Source organism: Tasmannia lanceolata, unplaced genomic scaffold, assembly GCF_043159265.1.
Source record: "Tasmannia lanceolata isolate RefF3 unplaced genomic scaffold, GAP_Taslan_0.1 ptg000020l, whole genome shotgun sequence".
Taxonomy (NCBI): domain Eukaryota; kingdom Viridiplantae; phylum Streptophyta; class Magnoliopsida; order Canellales; family Winteraceae; genus Tasmannia; species Tasmannia lanceolata.
This window is the reverse complement of record NW_027518697.1, coordinates 2,944,027-2,950,542: the sequence shown is the minus strand read 5'-3', so window position 1 is coordinate 2,950,542 and position 6,516 is coordinate 2,944,027. Positions and strand designations below refer to the sequence as shown.

The 6,516-nt window shown below is 38.2% G+C and overlaps 1 long non-coding RNA gene across 1 annotated transcript; it reads left to right on the top strand.

The window, feature by feature from the left end:
* Positions 1-5,253: 5,253 nt before the first annotated feature.
* On the top strand, positions 5,254-6,227 carry LOC143855025 (uncharacterized). The gene is made up of 2 exons (XR_013237653.1): positions 5,254-5,734; positions 5,817-6,227. It is a non-coding gene; the product is annotated as an uncharacterized LOC143855025 (long non-coding RNA).
* Positions 6,228-6,516: the final 289 nt, after the last annotated feature.

Genomic DNA, 6,516 nt, shown 5'->3' with positions numbered 1-6,516 from the left:
AGGAGCTCGCTCGACATTGGAAAAGATCTTTACGAGGGGAACCTAAAAATTCGAAAGAGAACAGATTAATGAAATTGTCTTTTTCGGTACGAGATTTTTATATTTCCTATTTGGGCGCGTGTGCAGTTTTTATGTAGTGTGAGCCCTTGTAAGCACTTATGGTCCGTACTTTTCAGAAAGTACCACCCTATAAGATGATCCAAACCGTCCATGTGATGGGCCACAACGTAAATAGGTTGCACCCAAAAAATCATTTACATTGTGCACCACTATAAATTACTCACGTTTTATTTCTCCTAGGCAACCCCCTGGCCGGTATAAAACAGCCCCCTTCTGCTACACTATACCACACAACGCTAGAAACTACACTCGTCTTATTTGCCATTTCTTTGCGGATTTCGACAAAATTTTAAAGGGACCTAAATGTGATCCTAACCTACTGTAGGGACTAATTTAGGACTCTATTGCACTAATTTATTAGGGTTTTTATTCAAAATGACGGGTTAAGGGTTCGGTCAAAATGGGGTGTCTACAGACTCGTGGTGGACCATCCTAGGGCCACGTGTCGAGAACTAATTAGCTGCTGTTTTTTGTACCCCATCAGTGACCAAACTCAACTTCTGACGAAGTCTCACCATCTCCTCCTCCTCAGCACAAAAAAAGTAGTCTAACAAACAGTCTAACAAATAATTCATTGCACTGAGTAATTCACTCGTGAAAATGGGACTCAACAACACTAAAAGGATAGTGAAACACCTAAAGAAGTCGTTGTTTGGTGAGATGTCACCATAACCCACAGTGCACAACGTTACTACGCAGTAGTAGACTGCGTCTACATACTTATTCCCCTTTTTCCCAGACATCCCAATCATGGACTTTGGATTTTGTGAAACCGCAATAACTCCAACAACTATGTAAATGAGGAAGGAAAACCATACTATTTTCTTGATAGAACAGCATGGAGAATATTTGCAATACAAAAGCACTTTATCCCCTGTGCTTGGTTTGATTTCTTCATTTTCTAGATTTCCTATTTCAGCGCTATGTGGATTTCCGATTTCAGTGCTCTGTGAATTTTCGATTTCAGCAATTTCGTGCCATTCGGAAGAGAGAAGGGGCTCGCTCGACATTGGAAAAGATCTTTACGAGGGAAACCTAAAAATTCGAAATAGAACAGATGAATGAAACCGTCTTTTTCGGTACGAGATTTTTATATTTCCTCTTTGGGCGCGTGTGGAGTTTTTATGTAGTGTGAGCCCCTATAAGCCCTTATGGTCCGTACTTTTCAGAAAGTACCACCCTATAAGATGATCCAAACCGTCCATGTGATGGGCCACAACGTAAATAGGTTGCACCCAAAAAATCATTTCCTTTGGATGATCCTGGCCCACGGATCTAATATTATGGAAACCTCTATAGATCGGAGGGCTAGGATCACCCCATGGAAAGGATTTTTGGGGCACAACCTATTTACATTGTGCCCCACTATAAATTACACACGTTTTATTTCTCCCAGGCAACCCCCTGGCCGGGATAAAACACCCTCCTTCTGCTACACTATACCACACAACGCTACAAACTACACTCGTCTTATTTGCCATTTCTTGGCGGATTTCGATAAAATTTTAAAGGGACCTAAATGGGATCCTAACCTACTATAGGGACAAATTTATGACTCCAATGTACTAATTTTTTTGGGTTTTTACTCAAAATGACGGGTTAAGTGTTCGGTCAAAATGGGGTGTCTACAGACTCGTGGTGGACCATCCTGGGGCCACGTGTCGACAGCTAATTAGCTGCTGTTTTTTTTACCCCATCAGTGACCAAACTCAACTTCTGACGAAGTCTCACCATCTCCTCCTCCTCAGCACAAAAAAGTAGTCTAACAAATAATTCATGGCACTGAGTAATTCACTCATGAAAATGGGACTCAACTGCACTAAAAGGATAGTGAAACACCTAAAGAAGTCGGTGTTTGGTGAGATGTCACCATAACCCACAGTGCACAACGTTACTACGCAATAGTAAAGTGCGTCTACATACTTATTCTCCTTTTTCCCAGACATCCCACTCATGGACTTGGGATTTTGTGAAACCGCAATAACTCCACAACTATGTAAATGAGGAAGGAAAACCATACTATTTTCTTGATAGAACAGCATGGAGAACATTTGCAACACAACAACACTTTATCCCCTGTGCTTGGTTTGATTTCTTCATTTTGTAGATTTCCTATTTCAGCGCTATGTGGATTTCCAATATCAGTGCTCTGTGAATTTCCGATTTCAGGAATTTCGTGCCCTTCGGAAGAGAGAAGGGGCTCGCTCGACATTGGAAAAGATCTTTACGAGGGAAACCTAAAAATTCGAAAGAGAACAGAGGAATGAAACTGCCTTTTTTGGTACGAGATTTTTATATTTCCTATTTGGGCGCGTGTGGAGTTTTTATGTAGTGTGATCCTTTATAAGCCCTTATGGTCCGTAATTTTCAGAAAGTACCACCCTATAAGATGATCCAAACCGTCCATGTGATGGGCCACAACGTAAATAGGTTGCACCCAAAAAATCATTTCCTTAGGATGATCCTAGCCCACCGATCTAATATTATGGAAACTTCTATAGATCGGAGGGCTAGGATCACCCCATGGAAAGGATTTTTGGGGCACAACCTATTTACATTGTGCCCCATCACATGGACAGTTTGGATCATCCTATTATGTGGTTCATACAGTATTTTTTGAAAAATTGAGAAATAGTTCCCTAAGTAGTTGGCAGTGATAAATCAACCCCCGTGTATCTTAAATCCACCCCCTATGTGTCTTTCTCTCTCCTCTTTCTCTCTCTAACCTAGAGAGAAAGACACATAGGGGTCAATTTAAGATATACACATAGGGGGGGTCAATTTAAGATATTTGGGGGCCGATTTATCACTCCCCTTTTCATATTTATATTTCTTCTTCCGAGTATTATGAGAAAAGGAAATTGTTTTTAAACCAGTTTTACTCTATGGGGCCGTTTGGATGCGCCTAGATTTCCTCAAAATCCTGGATAGAAGATGAGAGAAGAAAGGTGTTCGTCTGTCGTGATTTCACACCCTTTTTCCGTCGAGCCAGGGAACAAGAGATCGTCCTGTTTCCAGGTTTTGAAAATCTGAAGATGTGGGAGAGATTTCTAAAACCTGGGATTTCTTACTTAAAATCCTAAAATTTATCTACAAAACATGATTCTCAATATACTGTAAGCTTACCCTAGCAAACAAGTTTCATAGTGCTCCATTTGTTTATGCATGCAAAGCCTTGCTCTAGTGTTATCTTGCGTGTTTCCATTTTTTACTATTTCGACTTGCTCTAGTATTATCTTGCGTGGGACCTATATGGTTTCCATTTTTAACTATATCGACTTGGTTCCTGGTAAAAAAAATAATTGATGGCTCTTTCTAACCTAAATAAGCCAATATTTTTGAGAAAATACCTAAATTGCTTTTTCAAAGTGAGATGGATCTAATTATTTCAACTACCCAAGTGTCTCACTTTAATTGAGATGATATGATGCATAATCACATAGAACAATGTTGTATGAATCTAGAGTGCATAAGAGATGTATATGCCAAATGTTTTTGCAAACACAATATGTTCCAATACAACATGCATCTGTCCTACATTTATCAAGAGTATTGTGTCATAATAAAGGTTTTCCTAACTATGCGATGTCGTATTTCTATATAAATTTCGTCTCAACGAGTTTATATAGCTAAAATATTCTTAATCATCATGGATATGTGCAACCTCAATCCGCACATGCTTCAAATTAGCGTATCATTGTACTAACAACAACTACTTTTCTCATTTCTACAGAGTAATTACATGGGATTTTAGAAATATTCCGAACCAAATTGATGCAATCCCTACAGAGAGATACGAGCATAGGTTATGAGGGTTTATGTTGTCCATCTGGATATATAGTCAACCCAAAAAAACTCTTTGATATTAAAAATCCACATGTAATGGCCAACCCAAAAAAGCGGAGCCACGTGTGCCACATGTAGGCCAACCCTAAAAAGAGGGGCCACACGTGAGGAATGTTAAAGTATAAAAGATTAAATATCGCCATCTCCAACAGCTCAAGCTTTTCGAGTGATTGGCCTTTTCACTTGGTATCATGGAATATCAAGGCAAAGGTCATCAGTTCAAAACTCCCTGATACCTAATGGCCAACCCAAAAGAGGGGCCACATGTGCCACATGTAGGTCAACCCTAAAAAGAGGGGTCACATGTGAGAGGGAGTGTTATAAAAGATTAAATAATACCTTCTCCAACAGCTTAAACATTTGGAGTAATTGGTTGCTTTCACAATGAGGCCATTTGTTCCATAATTCAAGCCATTTATCTACTTTGTCTTGTTACAAATCTGTCATAATTCTCTTATCAAACCATTCTACCAATTTGAATCGTGAAGGTTAAACCCATTCTACCTATTCTCTTACCCACTTACATTTCCACTAAAAAAATATAGGCATCCATCATATAATCATGTAAAAAGAATATAAATTTGCAATTTTTTAGAAGGGGTCCATACTGTCACCCTCATTCTCTATCAGAACACCCCTCTTACGATCTTCAAGTCTTCATGCTTTTGTTGTTAACACCCCTTCCCCCCCCCCCCCCCCGTCTACCCTTTTTCACGTTTGATAGCCACGTATCCAAATTCAAAACAAAAAAGAGGGTGTCATTAATAACTATATAGGAAGCGCCTACAGTTCAAGAATTCTAAAAAAAAGGTACATAAGAACGTTTCATTGATGAATTCTTATAAAACATTCGACCCATATCATTCATACTTCATATTCATGAAAAAATATTTTAAAAATACCTTTATCTTCTAACTGCTTTAAATCCTTACTGTGAAGAAGAACATAGGAAACAGAAAAAAAGCAATATATTGAAAGAAGGAACCTTTTTATTTTTTATTTTTCAGAATTGAATCTAAAGAGTGCATTTCACCAACCACAACCCCTATAAAATTTGAATGCGGATGGACCTGTGCCAACATCCCCTCCCTCATACTATAAATGCAATTAAAAACCACGGATTTGATTCTCTTGGTAGGACCCACTGTATCAACTTTCAATAAATATTCTAACCTCCTCTTTTTCAGTTTGTTGTGGGGTCGTTGAGAAATTAAATGCCCATCTCCTTTTGCTCCCTTCTTAAGTCATGGATATCTCCTATACCTCTCCCCCTCTCTATCAGAAAAAGCCCCAAACCCCTTTCCTTTTCTTTATCACACTTCCTCATTTTTCACTTCTCTTCCACTTTTTTAAATCTTTTCTTTTTGTGTATCTTTGCATGTCTCTTTGTCGATTTTAGATATGTTTTGGTAGCGATAGAGAATGATTTGTTATCTAAAAAATAGCATACATCTTTCCTTGTGCTACCAAAACTAACAACCTTCTATGTGTTTTTACTAACAAAAAAGTTTATTTGTTTAGTTCATGATGTCTTATGTTCATGGCTTAAGGTTTATTTCTCTCCTTTTTTTCCTTTTTTTTTTTTGAACAGATGCTTCGGAGAAAAGGGAAAAAATGTGGGATGGTTTAACGGGATATTGGTCCGGTTCAATTAGAGAGCAGTGCTCAAACATACTGGGCTCTGTTATTTGATTGAGCCGTGCCAATATCACGTACCACTGGTCTCGAAGATTGTAACTTCCCACCATCTTCAGCTATTGATTTTGAGGTGATATTCCATTTTTGTTCTTGTTTTTATTAAGACCCATTTGCCATTTTTGTTGCTTTATACAATTTTCTTGTAATTGCAGTTCAACAGTGTCATTGGTGCAATCAAGGCTTATGGGTCCCATTCTTTCACTAGGCCAGTTTGTGACGATCACGACCGTTCATTTGCTAATCCACCATTTATCTGCGCTTGCAAAAATCAACAATTTCAAGTATCCATCTTTTAGACAAAATCAATGATCAAAGACCGATGTGCGGTGGAGATGCCCCGCCCAGAACAATGTGAAGAGAGAGGCTGAGCAGATGATGGAGCCCAGTTTTTGAGCAAATGCTAACGTCAGTTGAGGGGAAGATTTGCCTTTTGTCTTTCTTTTTTTGAGCAATGCTAATGTCATTTGAGCGGATGGTGTATTTTTCTTCTGCCATCTTTTGTAAGCCCAGCTTCTACTTGGCATGTGCAAATAGACATTGAGATTGTTAATTTTGTAGGATGAGAGGAGAATTTAAATAAATATACATCTCACACCAAACGGATAATCTTTTTTTTTTTAATCTTAGAGGGACATTTTACCTTTTAGCAATTTCTTACAAAAATTAGTTTTTTACTCATACATTTTCTACAAGGGCATGTTGATAAACATTCATCTCACACTAAACGGATAATCTTTTTTTTTTCCTTCATCTAAGAGGGACTTTATTTTTTAGCAATTTCTGACAAAAAATAGATTTTTACTCCCATGAGTAATAATTTTTGTGTTTGGTTGAACATAAGTCGGATTGCGC